The 21,434-nt window shown below is 37.8% G+C and overlaps 2 long non-coding RNA genes across 2 annotated transcripts; both read left to right on the top strand.

Annotated features, from left to right (window-relative positions):
* Positions 1 to 3,244: 3,244 nt before the first annotated feature.
* LOC114158550 (uncharacterized) lies at positions 3,245 to 5,494 on the top strand. The gene is made up of 3 exons (XR_003598427.1): positions 3,245 to 3,379; positions 5,202 to 5,372; positions 5,460 to 5,494. It is a non-coding gene; the product is annotated as an uncharacterized LOC114158550 (long non-coding RNA).
* A 97-nt stretch (positions 5,495 to 5,591) lies between these two features.
* LOC114158549 (uncharacterized) lies at positions 5,592 to 7,846 on the top strand. The gene is made up of 3 exons (XR_003598426.1): positions 5,592 to 5,732; positions 7,555 to 7,725; positions 7,812 to 7,846. It is a non-coding gene; the product is annotated as an uncharacterized LOC114158549 (long non-coding RNA).
* The last annotated feature ends 13,588 nt before the right edge of the window (positions 7,847 to 21,434 follow it).

Raw genomic sequence — 21,434 nt, 5'->3', positions numbered from 1 at the left:
CACAGCATGTCCAACCACAACAACTTTAACTCCAACAAGTAAGACTGAAAACCTTGTTAATGAGTAAACAATATGCAATAGTACAAATCTCAAAGGAACACACTTCACCAACTCTATCTGCTGTTCTACATTTTCCTTTTTTACCTGTCCAGCTCCTCCAGTCATCTATTGGTACATGCTTTATGTGGAGCTGAACTCCACAGATGCTACAGCTGTAGAAGAGCTGAGGAGCATCAACTATCCCGTCAGCATCAACAGGAACGTACAGATCTCTGATGTTAACATTAGTACTGGTAAGACCAATAAACACAAATATACCATTCCCCCATCAACCTCAATTGATCTTGGATTTGCTTGCAACAGCTTTATGCTGTTTCATAAAGATCTGAAGCTCATGCATAAAGCATAAGCTTCAGATCTTATGCAAGATCTGAAAATCAGTTTTACAGGATCATAGGAAAAATATTCAGAGAATTTTAATATTTTTGTCTGCAGTCTGCTCTCCAATCAGTGGTGATTACCAGTGCAGATGTGAGGATCAGTATCGTTTTCCATGTGACCAGTGTGTAACATATGGATCATGTGACAACATCACTGGTGACACATGTGGATGCATCAGTGGCATTCCTGCTAATGGACAGTACTGCCAGGCTGAGGATCAATACAGTCAGTAGATTAAATATGTTCACATTGCTTTTCGTCACTTCTTATAACATTCTTTATATCATCTTATATATATATATATTTTTACAGACTTTACATCATGTCCTGCTACAACACTTGCCCCATGTAAGATATTTATTTAACATCTTACAAACATGTAACAGGAAACGTAAATCAGGAACGTTTCTTGTTTGGTGTTTATTTATTTATTTTTCTCTGCAGCTCCTCCGCCTGTCTATGAATATGTGATATCTATCGAGCTGAAGGCTGCAGATGATGAAGTTGTAGCAGAGCTGAGAAACATCAGCTATCCAGTCAGCATCAACAGCAACATACAGATCTCTGATGTTAACATCTCTACAGGTAATAATCTCTAATTCTTACTGGATTTATTATCTGTTGTGCATGTATGCATTTATTATACAAGCAAATACCAATCATTTTTTCATAGCAATAAGTCAAATTACAATTCTTTAAATAATGGTGCCATTGTAACAGATATTGCAATTTTTTGACAATAAGTCACACATTTTTTTTCATAGTTTGGTTTTCCCTGAGACTTGTAGTCCAGAATGATTTGTATACCATTTTTTTTCTCTGAAGTATTTTATGACCTGTCAGTCAGAAACTGCTATGAATCTTCTAAATCAAAGTTCTGGGTTCTGTGAGTTCATTGAAAGACAATTGTACATGTGTCCTTTCATCAACATGGACAAGGTTTTCTTCATGTTTGATCATTTCTTTAAAAAATACATCAGTAGCCTATAACTGTCAACAAATAAAAACAAATGACATTTGTCTTTAGATAACAAATGTGTTTTGTCTGCAGTCTGCTCTCCAATCAGTGGTGATTACCAGTGCAGATGTGAGGATCAGTATCGTTGGCCATGTGACCAGTGTGTAACATATGGATCATGTGACAACATCACTGGTGACACATGTGGATGCATCAGTGGCATTCCTGCTAATGGACAGTACTGCCAGGCTGAGGATCAATACAGTGAGTTCCTTCAATGTACATGCTAGATTCACTGATTTTTAACAACCTTTTTGATTACTACTGTGGAAGTTGCTAAATTAGCAAAAGTAAGACAACTACTGCTAACCAGACATGACCTCATAGGACTGTCAGATAGGCCTCTCTCCCAGCAGAGCAAAAGGGGACAGTAACTGATTTTAAGACCTTTGCAGAGGTATTTAGGGTCAGTGAATTGGATATTACTTTAAATTACTTAGTTTTGCAATATTATTAGGAGCTGCGATGGACTGGCGACCTGTCCAGGGTGGCCCCACCTTACACACATTGAGCACTTGTGATAAGCACCAGCACCCCTCCCAACCTCAGTGAGAAAAGAGTGTATGATGATGATGGATGGATTAGACGGATATTATTTGGGGTTGTTGGCGTTTTGCTCCTACCCTATAGTTTTCTGTGCGTCATGTGAAATTGTGAGACAATGTAAAATTTTCAAACAGCACCACCTGCTGTTCATAAACAGTGCTACATTGATGTCTACCAAAAGCTATGACTGCCAGTGTTTCTGTTAGTCGACACGGAGAGAGAATGAGTCCATCTGATGGTGACCTAGCATGTCACATCAAAGCAAAGCTATTTATTTTTTAGCATATGAGTGTATATAAATACGCTTATAAATCAGTTCCTCTTCTTTGTCTTCATCTTTCCAGACTTCACAGCATGTCCAACCACAACAACTTTAACTCCAACAAGTAAGACTGAAAACCTTGTTAATGAGTAAACAATATGCAATAGTACAAATCTCAAAGGAACACACTTCACCAACTCTATCTGCTGTTCTACATTTTCCTTTTTTACCTGTCCAGCTCCTCCAGTCATCTATTGGTACATGCTTTATGTGGAGCTGAACTCCACAGATGCTACAGCTGTAGAAGAGCTGAGGAGCATCAACTATCCCGTCAGCATCAACAGGAACGTACAGATCTCTGATGTTAACATTAGTACTGGTAAGACCAATAAACACAAATATACCATTCCCCCATCAACCTCAATTGATCTTGGATTTGCTTGCAACAGCTTTATGCTGTTTCATAAAGATCTGAAGCTCATGCATAAAGCATAAGCTTCAGATCTTATGCAAGATCTGAAAATCAGTTTTACAGGATCATAGGAAAAATATTCAGAGAATTTTAATATTTTTGTCTGCAGTCTGCTCTCCAATCAGTGGTGATTACCAGTGCAGATGTGAGGATCAGTATCGTTTTCCATGTGACCAGTGTGTAACATATGGATCATGTGACAACATCACTGGTGACACATGTGGATGCATCAGTGGCATTCCTGCTAATGGACAGTACTGCCAGGCTGAGGATCAATACAGTCAGTAGATTAAATATGTTCACATTGCTTTTCGTCACTTCTTATAACATTCTTTATATCATCTTATATATATATATATTTTTACAGACTTTACATCATGTCCTGCTACAACACTTGCCCCATGTAAGATATTTATTTAACATCTTACAAACATGTAACAGGAAACGTAAATCAGGAACGTTTCTTGTTTGGTGTTTATTTATTTATTTTTCTCTGCTGCTCCTCCGCCTGTCTATGAATATGTGATATCTATCGAGCTGAAGGCTGCAGATGATGAAGTTGTAGCAGAGCTGAGAAACATCAGCTATCCAGTCAGCATCAACAGCAACATACAGATCTCTGATGTTAACATCTCTACAGGTAATAATCTCTAATTCTTACTGGATTTATTATCTGTTGTGCATGTATGCATTTATTATACAAGCAAATACCAATCATTTTTTCATAGCAATAAGTCAAATTACAATTCTTTAAATAATGGTGCCATTGTAACAGATATTGCAATTTTTTGACAATAAGTCACACATTTTTTTTCATAGTTTGGTTTTCCCTGAGACTTGTAGTCCAGAATGATTTGTATACCATTTTTTTTCTCTGAAGTATTTTATGACCTGTCAGTCAGAAACTGCTATGAATCTTCTAAATCAAAGTTCTGGGTTCTGTGAGTTCATTGAAAGACAATTGTACATGTGTCCTTTCATCAACATGGACAAGGTTTTCTTCATGTTTGATCATTTCTTTAAAAAATACATCAGTAGCCTATAACTGTCAACAAATAAAAACAAATGACATTTGTCTTTAGATAACAAATGTGTTTTGTCTGCAGTCTGCTCTCCAATCAGTGGTGATTACCAGTGCAGATGTGAGGATCAGTATCGTTGGCCATGTGACCAGTGTGTAACATATGGATCATGTGACAACATCACTGGTGACACATGTGGATGCATCAGTGGCATTCCTGCTAATGGACAGTACTGCCAGGCTGAGGATCAATACAGTGAGTTCCTTCAATGTACATGCTAGATTCACTGATTTTTAACAACCTTTTTGATTACTACTGTGGAAGTTGCTAAATTAGCAAAAGTAAGACAACTACTGCTAACCAGACATGACCTCATAGGACTGTCAGATAGGCCTCTCTCCCAGCAGAGCAAAAGGGGACAGTAACTGATTTTAAGACCTTTGCAGAGGTATTTAGGGTCAGTGAATTGGATATTACTTTAAATTACTTAGTTTTGCAATATTATTAGGAGCTGCGATGGACTGGCGACCTGTCCAGGGTGGCCCCACCTTACACACATTGAGCACTTGTGATAAGCACCAGCACCCCTCCCAACCTCAGTGAGAAAAGAGTGTATGATGATGATGGATGGATTAGACGGATATTATTTGGGGTTGTTGGCGTTTTGCTCCTACCCTATAGTTTTCTGTGCGTCATGTGAAATTGTGAGACAATGTAAAATTTTCAAACAGCACCACCTGCTGTTCATAAACAGTGCTACATTGATGTCTACCAAAAGCTATGACTGCCAGTGTTTCTGTTAGTCGACACGGAGAGAGAATGAGTCCATCTGATGGTGACCTAGCATGTCACATCAAAGCAAAGCTATTTATTTTTTAGCATATGAGTGTATATAAATACGCTTATAAATCAGTTCCTCTTCTTTGTCTTCATCTTTCCAGACTTCACAGCATGTCCAACCACAACAACTTTAACTCCAACAAGTAAGACTGAAAACCTTGTTAATGAGTAAACAATATGCAATAGTACAAATCTCAAAGGAACACACTTCACCAACTCTATCTGCTGTTCTACATTTTTCTTTTTTACCTGTCCAGCTCCTCCAGTCATCTATTGGTACATGCTTTATGTGGAGCTGAACTCCACAGATGCTACAGCTGTAGAAGAGCTGAGGAGCATCAACTATCCCGTCAGCATCAACAGGAACGTACAGATCTCTGATGTTAACATTAGTACTGGTAAGACCAATAAACACAAATATACCATTCCCCCATCAACCTCAATTGATCTTGGATTTTCTTGCAACAGCTTTATGCTGTTTCATAAAGATCTGAAGCTCATGCATAAAGCATAAGCTTCAGATCTTATGCAAGATCTGAAAATCAGTTTTACAGGATCATAGGAAAAATATTCAGAGAATTTTAATATTTTTGTCTGCAGTCTGCTCTCCAATCAGTGGTGATTACCAGTGCAGATGTGAGGATCAGTATCGTTTTCCATGTGACCAGTGTGTAACATATGGATCATGTGACAACATCACTGGTGACACATGTGGATGCATCAGTGGCATTCCTGCTAATGGACAGTACTGCCAGGCTGAGGATCAATACAGTCAGTAGATTAAATATGTTCACATTGCTTTTCGTCACTTCTTATAACATTCTTTATATCATCTTATATATATATATATTTTTACAGACTTTACATCATGTCCTGCTACAACACTTGCCCCATGTAAGATATTTATTTAACATCTTACAAACATGTAACAGGAAACGTAAATCAGGAACGTTTCTTGTTTGGTGTTTATTTATTTATTTTTCTCTGCAGCTCCTCCGCCTGTCTATGAATATGTGATATCTATCGAGCTGAAGGCTGCAGATGATGAAGTTGTAGCAGAGCTGAGAAACATCAGCTATCCAGTCAGCATCAACAGCAACATACAGATCTCTGATGTTAACATCTCTACAGGTAATAATCTCTAATTCTTACTGGATTTATTATCTGTTGTGCATGTATGCATTTATTATACAAGCAAATACCAATCATTTTTTCATAGCAATAAGTCAAATTACAATTCTTTAAATAATGGTGCCATTGTAACAGATATTGCAATTTTTTGACAATAAGTCACACATTTTTTTTCATAGTTTGGTTTTCCCTGAGACTTGTAGTCCAGAATGATTTGTATACCATTTTTTTTCTCTGAAGTATTTTATGACCTGTCAGTCAGAAACTGCTATGAATCTTCTAAATCAAAGTTCTGGGTTCTGTGAGTTCATTGAAAGACAATTGTACATGTGTCCTTTCATCAACATGGACAAGGTTTTCTTCATGTTTGATCATTTCTTTAAAAAATACATCAGTAGCCTATAACTGTCAACAAATAAAAACAAATGACATTTGTCTTTAGATAACAAATGTGTTTTGTCTGCAGTCTGCTCTCCAATCAGTGGTGATTACCAGTGCAGATGTGAGGATCAGTATCGTTGGCCATGTGACCAGTGTGTAACATATGGATCATGTGACAACATCACTGGTGACACATGTGGATGCATCAGTGGCATTCCTGCTAATGGACAGTACTGCCAGGCTGAGGATCAATACAGTGAGTTCCTTCAATGTACATGCTAGATTCACTGATTTTTAACAACCTTTTTGATTACTACTGTGGAAGTTGCTAAATTAGCAAAAGTAAGACAACTACTGCTAACCAGACATGACCTCATAGGACTGTCAGATAGGCCTCTCTCCCAGCAGAGCAAAAGGGGACAGTAACTGATTTTAAGACCTTTGCAGAGGTATTTAGGGTCAGTGAATTGGATATTACTTTAAATTACTTAGTTTTGCAATATTATTAGGAGCTGCGATGGACTGGCGACCTGTCCAGGGTGGCCCCACCTTACACACATTGAGCACTTGTGATAAGCACCAGCACCCCTCCCAACCTCAGTGAGAAAAGAGTGTATGATGATGATGGATGGATTAGACGGATATTATTTGGGGTTGTTGGCGTTTTGCTCCTACCCTATAGTTTTCTGTGCGTCATGTGAAATTGTGAGACAATGTAAAATTTTCAAACAGCACCACCTGCTGTTCATAAACAGTGCTACATTGATGTCTACCAAAAGCTATGACTGCCAGTGTTTCTGTTAGTCGACACGGAGAGAGAATGAGTCCATCTGATGGTGACCTAGCATGTCACATCAAAGCAAAGCTATTTATTTTTTAGCATATGAGTGTATATAAATACGCTTATAAATCAGTTCCTCTTCTTTGTCTTCATCTTTCCAGACTTCACAGCATGTCCAACCACAACAACTTTAACTCCAACAAGTAAGACTGAAAACCTTGTTAATGAGTAAACAATATGCAATAGTACAAATCTCAAAGGAACACACTTCACCAACTCTATCTGCTGTTCTACATTTTCCTTTTTTACCTGTCCAGCTCCTCCAGTCATCTATTGGTACATGCTTTATGTGGAGCTGAACTCCACAGATGCTACAGCTGTAGAAGAGCTGAGGAGCATCAACTATCCCGTCAGCATCAACAGGAACGTACAGATCTCTGATGTTAACATTAGTACTGGTAAGACCAATAAACACAAATATACCATTCCCCCATCAACCTCAATTGATCTTGGATTTGCTTGCAACAGCTTTATGCTGTTTCATAAAGATCTGAAGCTCATGCATAAAGCATAAGCTTCAGATCTTATGCAAGATCTGAAAATCAGTTTTACAGGATCATAGGAAAAATATTCAGAGAATTTTAATATTTTTGTCTGCAGTCTGCTCTCCAATCAGTGGTGATTACCAGTGCAGATGTGAGGATCAGTATCGTTTTCCATGTGACCAGTGTGTAACATATGGATCATGTGACAACATCACTGGTGACACATGTGGATGCATCAGTGGCATTCCTGCTAATGGACAGTACTGCCAGGCTGAGGATCAATACAGTCAGTAGATTAAATATGTTCACATTGCTTTTCGTCACTTCTTATAACATTCTTTATATCATCTTATATATATATATTTTTTACAGACTTTACATCATGTCCTGCTACAACACTTGCCCCATGTAAGATATTTATTTAACATCTTACAAACATGTAACAGGAAACGTAAATCAGGAACGTTTCTTGTTTGGTGTTTATTTATTTATTTTTCTCTGCAGCTCCTCCGCCTGTCTATGAATATGTGATATCTATCGAGCTGAAGGCTGCAGATGATGAAGTTGTAGCAGAGCTGAGAAACATCAGCTATCCAGTCAGCATCAACAGCAACATACAGATCTCTGATGTTAACATCTCTACAGGTAATAATCTCTAATTCTTACTGGATTTATTATCTGTTGTGCATGTATGCATTTATTATACAAGCAAATACCAATCATTTTTTCATAGCAATAAGTCAAATTACAATTCTTTAAATAATGGTGCCATTGTAACAGATATTGCAATTTTTTGACAATAAGTCACACATTTTTTTTCATAGTTTGGTTTTCCCTGAGACTTGTAGTCCAGAATGATTTGTATACCATTTTTTTTCTCTGAAGTATTTTATGACCTGTCAGTCAGAAACTGCTATGAATCTTCTAAATCAAAGTTCTGGGTTCTGTGAGTTCATTGAAAGACAATTGTACATGTGTCCTTTCATCAACATGGACAAGGTTTTCTTCATGTTTGATCATTTCTTTAAAAAATACATCAGTAGCCTATAACTGTCAACAAATAAAAACAAATGACATTTGTCTTTAGATAACAAATGTGTTTTGTCTGCAGTCTGCTCTCCAATCAGTGGTGATTACCAGTGCAGATGTGAGGATCAGTATCGTTGGCCATGTGACCAGTGTGTAACATATGGATCATGTGACAACATCACTGGTGACACATGTGGATGCATCAGTGGCATTCCTGCTAATGGACAGTACTGCCAGGCTGAGGATCAATACAGTCAGTAGATTAAATATGTTCACATTGCTTTTCGTCACTTCTTATAACATTCTTTATATCATCTTATATATATATTTTTTTACAGACTTTACATCATGTCCTGCTACTACACTTGCCCCATGTAAGATATTTATTTAACATGTTACAAACATGTAACAGGAAACGTAAATCAGGAACGTTTCTTGTTTGGTGTTTATTTATTTATTTTTCTCTGCAGCTCCTCCGCCTGTCTATGAATATGTGATATCTATCGAGCTGAAGGCTGCAGATGATGAAGTTGTAGCAGAGCTGAGAAACATCAGCTATCCAGTCAGCATCAACAGCAACATACAGATCTCTGATGTTAACATCTCTACAGGTAATAATCTCTAATTCTTACTGGATTTATTATCTGTTGTGCATGTATGCATTTATTATACAAGCAAATACCAATCATTTTTTCATAGCAATAAGTCAAATTACAATTCTTTAAATAATGGTGCCATTGTAACAGATATTGCAATTTTTTGACTATAAGTCACACATTTTTTTTCATAGTTTGGTTTTCCCTGAGATGTCCTTTCATCAACATGGACAAGGTTTTCGTCATGTTTGATCATTTCGTTAAAAAAAAAACAGAAAACAAGTTTTACTAATTTTTAGACATTGTTGCATTGTTTCATACTTGAAAATGTATTTTTAATATTGTTTCCCAAAGGAGAAAATACTTAAATAGAGAATTTTTTTAACTTAAAGTTTTAAACATTTGTCTTTACATAACAAATGTGTTTTGTCTGCAGTCTGCTCTCCAATCAGTGGTGATTACCAGTGCAGATGTGAGGATCAGTATCGTTGGCCATGTGACCAGTGTGTAACATATGGATCATGTGACAACATCACTGGTGACACATGTGGATGCATCAGAGGCATTCCTGCTGGTGGACAGTACTGCCAGGCTGAGGATCAATACAGTGAGTTTATCTGGAGAGTTTGTTGGGTTGACATTTTAGGGTAAATCTTTCTTTATCATGTAATGTCCATGAATCAAGAAACAACTGGTCAGACTTGCATGAAACAAAGTACAAAGAGATAATTTTTACACATTTAACACCAATGAGGAAAATCTAATCTTTAAATATTTGAAGAAATAAAGTTCTTGGATCCTGACTGTTGTCAGCATTTTTCCTTGAAGCTTGGTCTGTGTCTGATGGTTTAAACTCTCATAGACTGGTTTGCTGTCTAGTTCCATCAAACTTATTGAAAATTTAGCTTCTTTAATGCATTTGAATTCTTCCTAAATACCATTCTTTATCATCATTTCATTATTTCATAGCAAATGAGTACTTTTAGTTGTTTAGGTAACAGGAACTTAATGCCAAATCAAACTAAATTTCTGCATCAGTATCTCTGATATTGACGGTTAGATAAGTTTATACATCTATTAACAACACCACCTGCTATTAAAGTGTTGCAATATTATTGGATAATACAAATACTTGTAGGATTAAAGGACAGGCTTCAACTAATTAAACAGCTAGCCTTAAAGCCAGATGGAAAACTAGCAGGTTGTTCTAACTATAGTGACCAACTAACCAGAAGAAGCAATTTAAGCTAATAGCATTGTTTATTTCTGATTGTACATTAATTTAGCACAGTTATGTGAATATATTTGACTTATTTAATGGCATACAAATAACATATGCCAAAAACACATAACTGCAATTTTTGCAGTCATTATGTATGGCAGCCATATTGGATTTAGAAAATGAGTTAAATCGGCTACCTGTGACTTTTTAGATGGAATTCTGACATTGAATGCTTTTCAATAAATATTTATAACTTGGAACGGTGAAACTCAGGTTATTGATGGGAGGCCTTGTTCTACTGGAGCTAACTGAGAGTGAGAGCAAAACCATTTTCCTCAGGAATGTCAGAGAATGGATTTGTGTCAAGCACTTACTCCTTTTCTGTCTTCATCTTTACAGACTTTACTGCATGTCCAATCACAACAACTCCACAACCAACAAGTAAGACTGAAAGCCTGGTTCATGTTGATCAGTCACTCAACAGTACATAGTTGAAAGGGTTACATTGGTAATCATCCTTTTTGTTCTTCATTTCATCTTTCATTTGTGCCTCTACAGGTCCACCAGTCTTCCATCAGTACCTGCTTTCCATTGAGCTGAACTCCACAGATGTTACAGTTGTAGAAAAGCTGAGGAACATCAACAACACCATCAGCATGAACAGGAACTTACGAATCTCTGATGTTAACATTACTACAGGTAGGGCTAAACAGTTTTCAGTGGATTCTGAGGGTTTAACAGAGACATTTGAACCAATTTCAATAAAACAAATTGCTGCATCTTGTGAAACTGATGAAATATTTCCTTTGTTTTGTCTGCAGTCTGCTCTCCAATCAGTGGTGATTACCAGTGCAGATGTGAGGATCAATATCGTTTTCCATGTGACCAGTGTGTAACATATGGATCATGTGACAACATCAGTGGTGACACATGTGGATGCATCAGAGGCATTCCTGCTGATGGACAGTACTGCCAGGCTGAGGATCAATACAGTGAGTTTATCTGGAGAGTTTGTTGGGTTGACATTTTAGGGTAAATCTTTCTGTATCATGTAATGTCCATGAATCAAGAAACAACTGGTCAGAATTGTACAAAAAAACATTCTGAGATCAATTTTAATACATTTCCCAAATGTGGAGAGGAATGCCTGTTGTTCTCTTTCAACCTTGTGTGTTTATGGTTGTTTTCTCTGTCATAGACTGGCTTCCTGTCCAGTATTGTCTCTTACTTATTAATGGACAGAGGAACAAATGGTGCCTTTTCCTACTTGTAGCAAATAATTTTTTATTAAAAATCACTTATATAATTGAAATCTTTCTCAATACCATCCTTTATCATCATTTCATTGTTTCTCTGAATAATTATTCTTATACTTTGATTTACACGTCTTTAATGTCCAATGAAAATATGTTTCTGCATCAGTACCTCTTATATTTCACTGTTAGATAAGCACATACAGTACAGACCAAAGGTTTGGACACACCTTCTAATTCAATGGGTTTTCTTTATTGCCATGACTATGTATAAGGCAAGAAATCCCACTTATTAACCTGACAGGACAGGTTGACCTATGAAGTGAAAACCATTTCAGGTGACGACCTGTTGAAGCTCATCAAGAAAATGCAGAGTGTGTGCAAAGCAGTAATCACAGCAAAAGGTTGCTACTTTGAAGAAACTAGAATATAAGGGGTATTTTCAGTTGTTTTTACACTTTTTTGTTTAGTGCGTATTTCCACATGTGTTATTCGTAGTTTTGATGCCTTCAGTGTGAATCTACAATGTCAATAGTCATGAAAATAAAGGAAACTCATTGAATTAAAAAGGTGTGTCCAAACTTTTGGTCTGTACTGTACATTTAAAAATAGCGCCACCTGCTTTTAAAGTATTGCAATGAAATTGGATAAAACAAATACCTGCAGGATAAAAGCATAGGCTTCAACTAATTTATCACTTAGCTTAAAAGCCAGATGGAAAAACCAGCAGGGTTTGCTAACTGTGTTAAAAAAGGCTAACAAGATGGAGCAATTTGAGCTAATTGCATTGTTTTATTTCTCAGTTTTGATTTTTTAACATTGTTCAGCTACAGTATATTTATGTTGTTGACTGATGTAAAGGCATACAAACAATAACTGGTGCCAAAAGCAGGTGGTAATGTGTGGCAGCCATATTGAATGTTGAAAATTGGCTTGCTACCTGTTGGTTTTTAAGTTTCACTTCAATAGATATTTACAACTTGGAAAGTTGAAACTCAGGTTATTGATGGGAGGCCTTGTTCTACTGAAGCTAACTGAGAGTGAGAGCAAAACCATTTTCCTCAGGAATGTCAGAGAATGGATTTGTGTCAAGCACTTACTCCTTTTCTGTCTTCATCTTTACAGACTTTACTGCATGTCCAATCATCACAACAACTCCACAACCAACAAGTAAGACTGAAAGCATGGTTCATGTTGATCAGTCACTCAACAGTACATAGTTGAAAGGGTTACATTGGTAATCATCTTTTTGTTCTTCATTTCTTCTTTCATTTGTGCCTCTACAGGTCCACCAGTCTTCCATCAGTACCTGCTTTCCATTGAGCTGAACTCCACAGATGTTACAGTTGTAGAAAAGCTGAGGAACATCAACAACACCATCAGCATGAACAGGAACTTACGAATCTCTGATGTTAACATTACTACAGGTAGAGCTAAACAGTTTTCAGTGGATTCTGAGGTTTTAACAGAGACATTTGAACCAATTTCAATAAAACAAATTGCTGCATCTTGTGAAACTGATGAAATATTTCCTTTGTTTTGTCTGCAGTCTGCTCTCCAATCAGTGGTGATTACCAGTGCAGATGTGAGGATCAGTATCGTTTTCCATGTGACCAGTGTGTAACATATGGATCATGTGACAACATCACTGGTGACACATGTGGATGCATCAGAGGCATTCCTGCTGGTGGACAGTACTGCCAGGCTGAGGATCAATACAGTGAGTTTATCTGGAGAGTTTGTTGGGTTGACATTTTAGGGTAAATCTTTCTGTATCATGTAATGTCCATGAATCAAGAAACAACTGGTCAGAATTGTACAAAAAAACATTCTGAGATCAATTTTAATACATTTCCCAAATGTGGAGAGGAATGCCTGTTGTTCTCTTTCAACCTTGTGTGTTTATGGTTGTTTTCTCTGTCATAGACTGGCTTCCTGTCCAGTATTGTCTCTTACTTATTAATGGACAGAGGAACAAATGGTGCCTTTTCCTACCTGTAGCAAATAATTTTTTATTAAAAATCACTTATATAATTGAAATCTTTCTCAATACCATCCTTTATCATCATTTCATTGTTTCTCTGAATAATTATTCTTATACTTTGATTTACTCGACTTTAATGTCCAGTCAAAATACATTTCTGCATCAGTACCTCTTATATTTCACCATTCGATAAGCATACACATTTAAAAATAGCGCCACCTGCTTTTAAAGTATTGCAATAAAATTGGATAAAACAAATACCTGTAGGATAAAAGCATAGGCTTCAACTAATTTATCACTTAGCTTAAAAGCCAGATGGAAAACCAGCAGGGTTTGCTAACTGTGTCAAACAAGGCTAACAAGATGGAGCAATTTAAGCTAATTGCATTGTTTTTTCTCTCAGTTCTGATTTTTTAACATTGTTCAGATATGTTAATATTTTGACTGACTTAAAGGCATACAAACAATTACTGATGCCAATAGCAGGTGGTTATGTGTGGCAGCCATATTGGATATTGAAAATTGGTTTGCTACCTGTTGGTTTTTAAGTTTCAATTCTGACAATGAATGCTTTTCAGTAAATATTTATAACTTGGAACGTTGAAACTCAGGTTATTGATGGGAGGCCTTGTTCTACTGAAGCTAACTGAGAGTGAGAGCAAAACCATTTTCCTCAGGAATGTCAGAGAATGGATTTGTGTCAAGCACTTACTCCTTTTCTGTCTTCATCTTTACAGACTTTACTGCATGTCCAATCATCACAACAACTCCACAACCAACAAGTAAGACTGAAAGCATGGTTCATGTTGCTCAGTCACTCAACAGTACATAGTTGAAAGGGTTACATTGGTAATCATCCTTTTTGTTCTTCATTTCTTCTTTCATTTGTGCCTCTACAGGTCCACCAGTCTTCCATCAGTACCTGCTTTCCATTGAGCTGAACTCCACAGATGTTACAGTTGTAGAAAAGCTGAGGAACATCAACAACACCATCAGCATGAACAGGAACTTACGAATCTCTGATGTTAACATTACTACAGGTAGAGCTAAACAGGATTCAGTGGATTCTGAGGTTTTAACAGAGACATTTGAACCAATTTCAATAAAACAAATTGCTGCATCTTGTGAAACTGATGAAATATTTCCTTTGTGTTGTCTGCAGTCTGCTCTCCAATCAGTGGTGATTACCAGTGCAGATGTGAGGATCAATATCGTTTTCCATGTGACCAGTGTGTAACATATGGATCATGTGACAACATCAGTGGTGACACATGTGGATGCATCAGAGGCATTCCTGCTGGTGGACAGTACTGCCAGGCTGAGGATCAATACAGTGAGTTTATCTGGAGAGTTTGTTGGGTTGACATTTTAGGGTAAATCTTTCTGTATCATGTAATGTCCATGAATCAAGAAACAACTGGTCAGAATTGTACAAAAAAACATTCTGAGATCATTTTTAATACATTTCCCAAATGTGGAGAGGAATGCCTGTTGTTCTCTTTCAACCTTGTGTGTTTATGGTTGTTTTCTCTGTCATAGACTGGCTTCCTGTCCAGTATTGTCTCTTACTTATTAATGGACAGAGGAACAAATGGTGCCTTTTCCTACCTGTAGCAAATAATTTTTTATTAAAAATCACTTATATAATTGAAATCTTTCTCAATACCATCCTTTATCATCATTTCATTGTTTCTCTGAATAATTATTCTTATACTTTGATTTACACGTCTTTAATGTCCAATGAAAATATGTTTCTGCATCAGTACCTCTTATATTTCACTGTTAGATAAGCACATACAGTACAGACCAAAGGTTTGGACACACCTTCTAATTCAATGGGTTTTCTTTATTGCCATGACTATGTATAAGGCAAGAAATCCCACTTATTAACCTGACAGGGCAGGTTGACCTATGAAGTGAAAACCATTTCAGGTGACGACCTCTTGAAGCTCATCAAGAAAATGCAGAGTGTGTGCAAAGCAGTAATCACAGCAAAAGGTTGCTACTTTGAAGAAACTAGAATATAAGGGGTATTTTCAGTTGTTTTTACACTTTTTTGTTTAGTGCGTATTTCCACATGTGTTATTCGTAGTTTTGATGCCTTCAGTGTGAATCTACAATGTCAATAGTCATGAAAATAAAGGAAACTCATTGAATTAAAAAGGTGTGTCCAAACTTTTGGTCTGTACTGTACATTTAAAAATAGCGCCACCTGCTTTTAAAGTATTGCAATGAAATTGGATAAAACAAATACCTGCAGGATAAAAGCATAGGCTTCAACTAATTTATCACTTAGCTTAAAAGCCAGATGGAAAAACCAGCAGGGTTTGCTAACTGTGTTAAAAAAGGCTAACAAGATGGAGCAATTTGAGCTAATTGCATTGTTTTATTTCTCAGTTTTGATTTTTTAACATTGTTCAGCTACAGTATGTTTATGTTGTTGACTGATGTAAAGGCATACAAACAATAACTGGTGCCAAAAGCAGGTGGTAATGTGTGGCAGCCATATTGAATGTTGAAAATTGGCTTGCTACCTGTTGGTTTTTAAGTTTCACTTCAATAGATATTTACAACTTGGAAAGTTGAAACTCAGGTTATTGATGGGAGGCCTTGTTCTACTGAAGCTAACTGAGAGTGAGAGCAAAACCATTTTCCTCAGGAATGTCAGAGAATGGATTTGTGTCAAGCACTTACTCCTTTTCTCCTTTTCCAGACTTTACTGCATGTCCAATCATCACAACAAATCCACAACCAACAAGTAAGACTGAAAGCATGGTTCATGTTGCTCAGTCACTCAACAGTACATAGTTGAAAGGGTTACATTGGTAATCATCCTTTTTGTTCTTCATTTCTTCTTTCATTTGTGCCTCTACAGGTCCACCAGTCTTCCATCAGTACCTGCTTTCCATTGAGCTGAACTCCACAGATGTTACAGTTGTAGAAAAGCTGAGGAACATCAACAACACCATCAGCATGAACAGGAACTTACGAATCTCTGATGTTAACATTACTACAGGTAGAGCTAAACAGTTTTCAGTGGATTCTGAGGTTTTAACAGAGACATTTGAACCAATTTCAATAAAACAAATTGCTGCATCTAGTGAAACTGATGAAATATTTCCTTTGTGTTGTCTGCAGTCTGCTCTCCAATCAGTGGTGATTACCAGTGCAGATGTGAGGATCAATATCGTTTTCCATGTGACCAGTGTGTAACATATGGATCATGTGACAACATCACTGGTGACACATGTGGATGCATCAGAGGCATTCCTGCTGGTGGACAGTACTGCCAGGCTGAGGATCAATACAGTGAGTTTATCTGGAGAGTTTGTTGGGTTGACATTTTAGGGTAAATCTTTCTGTATCATGTAATGTCCATGAATCAAGAAACAACAGGTCAGACTTGCATGAAACAAAGTACAAAGAGATAATTTTTATACATTTAACATCATTGAGGAAAATCTAATCTTTAAATATTTGAAGAAATAAAGTTCTTGGATCCTGACTGTTGTCTGCATTTTTTCTTGAAGCTTGGTCTGTGTCTGATGGTTTAAACTCTCATAGACTGGTTTGCTGTCTAGTACCATCAAACTTATTGAAAATTTAGCTTCTTTAATGCATTTGAATTCTTCCTAAATACCATTCTTTATCATCTTTTCATTTTTTCATAGCAAATGAGCACTTTTAGTTCTTTAGGTAACAGGAACTTAATGCCAAATCAAACTAAATTTCTGCATCAGTATCTGATATTTACGGTTAGATACGTTTATACATCTATTAACAACACCACCTGCTATTAAAGTGTTGCAATATTATTGGATAATACAAATACTTGTAGGATTAAAGGACAGGCTTCAACTAATTAAACAGCTAGCCTTAAAGCCAGATGGAAAACTAGCAGGTTGTTCTAACTATAGTGACCAACTAACCAGAAGAAGCAATTTAAGCTAATAGAATTGTTTATTTCTGATTGTACATTAATTTAGCACAGTTATGTGAATATATTTGACTTATTTAATGGCATAACAAATAACATATGCCAAAAACACATAACTGCAATTTTTGCAGTCATTATGTATGGCAGCCATATTGGATTTAGAAAATGAGTTAAAATCGGCTACCTGTGACTTTTTAGATGGAATTCTGACATTGAATGCTTTCAATAAATATTTATAACATGGAACGTTGAAACTCAGGTTATTGATGGGAGGCCTTGTTCTACTGGAGCTAACTGAGAGTGAGAGCAAAACCATTTTCCTCAGGAATGTCAGAGAATGGATTTGTGTCAAGCACTTACTCCTTTTCTGTCTTCATCTTTACAGACTTTACTGCATGTCCAATCACAACAACTCCACAACCAACAAGTAAGACTGAAAGCAAGGTTCATGTTGATCAGTCACTCAACAGTACATAGTTGAAAGGGTTACATTGGTAATCATCCTTTTTGTTCTTCATTTCTTCTTTCATTTGTGCCTCTACAGGTCCACCAGTCTTCCATCAGTACCTGCTTTCCATTGAGCTGAACTCCACAGATGTTACAGTTGTAGAAAAGCTGAGGAACATCAACAACACCATCAGCATGAACAGGAACTTACGAATCTCTGATGTTAACATTACTACAGGTAGGGCTAAACAGGATTCAGTGGATTCTGAGGTTTTAACAGAGACTTTTGAACCAATTTCAATAAAACAAATTGCTGCATCTTGTGAAACTGATGAAATATTTCCTTTGTGTTGTCTGCAGTCTGCTCTCCAATCAGTGGTGATTACCAGTGCAGATGTGAGGATCAATATCGTTTTCCATGTGACCAGTGTGTAACATATGGATCATGTGTCAACATCAGTGGTGACACATGTGGATGCATCAGAGGCATTCCTGCTGGTGGACAGTACTGCCAGGCTGAGGATCAATACAGTGAGTTTATCTGGAGAGTTGTTTGGGTTGACATTTTAGGGTAAATCGTTCTGTATCATGTAATGTCCATGAATCAAGAAACAACTGGTCAGAATTGTACAAAAAAACATTCTGAGATCATTTTAATACATTTCCCAAATGTGGAGAGGAATGCCTGTTGTTCTCTTTCAACCTTGTGTGTTTATGGTTGTTTTCTCTGTCATAGACTGGCTTCCTGTCCAGTATTGTCTCTTACTTATTAATGGACAGAGGAACAAATGGTGCCTTTTCTTACCTGAAGCAAATGATTTTTTTTAAAATTAAAAGTCACTTATATAATTGAAATCTTTCTCAAATACCATCCTTTATCATCATTTCATTGTTTCTCTGAATAATTCTTCTTATACTTTGATTTACTTGACTTTAATGTCCAATCAAAATACATTTCTGCATCAGTACTTCTTATATTTCACCATTAGATAAGCATACACATTTAAAAATAGCGCCACCTGCTTTCAAGTATTACAATGAAATTGGATAAAACAAATACCTGTAGGATAAAAGCATAGGCTTCAACTAATTTATCACTTAGCTTAAAAGCCAGATGGAAAACCAGCAGGGTTTGCTAACTGTGTTTAACAAGGCTAACAAGATGGAGCAATTTAAGCTAATTGCATGTTTTTTCTCTCAGTTCTGATTTTTTAACATTTCACAGATATGTTAATATTTTTGACTGACTTAAAGGCATACAAACAATTACTGATGCCCAAAAGCAGGTGGTTATATGTGGCAGCCATATTGGATATTGAAAATTGGTTTGCTACCTGTTGGTTTTTAAGTTTCAATTCTGACAATGAATGCTTTTCAGTAAATATTTATAACTTGGAAGTTGAAACTCATGTTATTGATGGAGGCCTTGTTCTACTGGAGCTAACTGAGAGTGAGAGCAAAACCATTTCCTCAGGAATGTCAGAGAATGGATTTGTGTCAAGCACTTACTCCTTTTCTGTCTTCATCTTTACAGACTTTACTGCATGTCCAATCACCACAACAACTCCACAACCAACAAGTAAGACTGAAAGCATGGTTCATGTTGATCAGTCACTCAACAGTACATAGTTGAAAGGGTTACAATTGATATTCATCCTTTTTGTTCTTTATTTCATCTTTCATTTGTGCCTTTACAGATCCACCAGTCAGCTTTAAGAAGACCTTTGTTAAAAACAAAAGAATTAAGATTAGAGCAGTTGTTTCTTTAAATTAGAAACACTGTTTTATAATGATTGCTGTATTGTCCCTAGCTAGAACAAGATATCTTGAGTCACCTTCATGTCATTCATACATCCAGTCAAGCTATCTTGGTAAACTCTTCACATTATTAAATTAGCTGTGTGGTTAGTTCAAATACTTTTTCTCCATTAGGTTCAACATCCAGTGCCACAAACGGAACAACACATGTGACAAGTACATAAGGAATTATCCAAGTCACTTGCTCTGCATCTCCCAGTGAAATGTAGGCTGCAGATGTAGGAGATTTTGTTAGTTAAGATAAAGCAGCTAAAAAAGTAAACTATATCTCCATATGATGGGAGTGTGGACCTAAATATTTTCAACAGAATAGAGATCATTTTATGTGATTCAAAGGATAACACAGAATTTAAAAATCTGAGGCACATTATTCTACTTTTTTTTTTAAAAAAAAATCTCATTCTATGTCATTATCCTGCCATCATGTTGCAACTCTGACATTTCAGAGACAAATGGTCACAAGAACAAACCCAATAAGACATTTCTGATTTAAATGTAGTCATTAAACAAAGATCATGGCGACAGTTGTGAATTCTCAGAAAATACACCAGAGAATTTAAGAGGAGAAAAAATCTTTGGAATTTAGAATTTATTTTCAATGTAACATAAAGGTATTGATGAATGACTGCTCATCTACTTTTAGCATTTCCTTGTATTTGTCTGTTTTATGCAATCAGTGGACTTCAGTTCAACAAATGATGCATCAAACTTGTCTAAGCTGTTAATTTTTCAGGTGCAACTGTGACCATCCAGACCACAAACCCTGCCCCCACAACTACCACCTCTGCCCCCACAACTACCACCGCTGCCCCCACAACTACCACCACTCCCCCACAACTACCACTGCTGCCCCCACAACTACTACGGCTTCCCCCACAACTACCACCGCTGCCCCCACAACTACCACCGCTGCCCCCACAACTACTACGGCTGCCCCCAACTACCACCGCTGCCCCCACGACTACCACCGCTGCCCCAACGACTACCACCGCTGCTCCCACGACTACTACCGCTGCCCCAATGACTACTACCACCGCTGCCCCCACGACTATGACCGCTGCCCCAACTACGCCCCCACCTACTCCCCCCACTACCGCTGCCCCAATGACGACTACCACTGCTGCCCCCACGACTACTACCGCTGCCCCAATGACGACTACCACCGCTGCCCCCACAACTACCACCGCTGCCCCCACAACTACTACCGCTGCCCCCACAACTACCACCGCTGCTCCCACGACTACTACCGCTGCCCCAATGACTACTACCACCGCTACCCCCACGACTACTACCCTACCACCGCTGCCCCCACGACTACTACCACTGCCCCAATGACGACTACCACCGCTGCCCCCACGACTACCACCGCTGCCCCCACGACTACCACCGCTGCCCCCACGACTACAACCGCTGCCCCCACCTACCACCACCGCTCCCCCACCCCTACCCCACGACTACCACCGCTGCCCCCACAACTACCACCGCTGCCCCCACAACTACTACCACCGCTGCCCCCACAACTACCACCGCTGCTCCCACGACTACTACCGCTGCCCCAATGACTACTACCACCGCTACCGACCCCCCCCACTACTACTACCGCTGCCCCCACGACTACTACCACTGCCCCAATGACGACTACCACCGCTGCCCCCACGACTACCACCGCTGCCCCACGACTACAACCGCTGCCCCCACGACTACCACCC

The sequence above is a fragment of the Xiphophorus couchianus genome, chromosome 15 (assembly GCF_001444195.1).
Source record: "Xiphophorus couchianus chromosome 15, X_couchianus-1.0, whole genome shotgun sequence".
NCBI lineage: Eukaryota > Metazoa > Chordata > Actinopteri > Cyprinodontiformes > Poeciliidae > Xiphophorus > Xiphophorus couchianus.
Note: the sequence above shows the minus strand (reverse complement) of the source record. Positions and strands in the feature narration are given on the sequence as shown.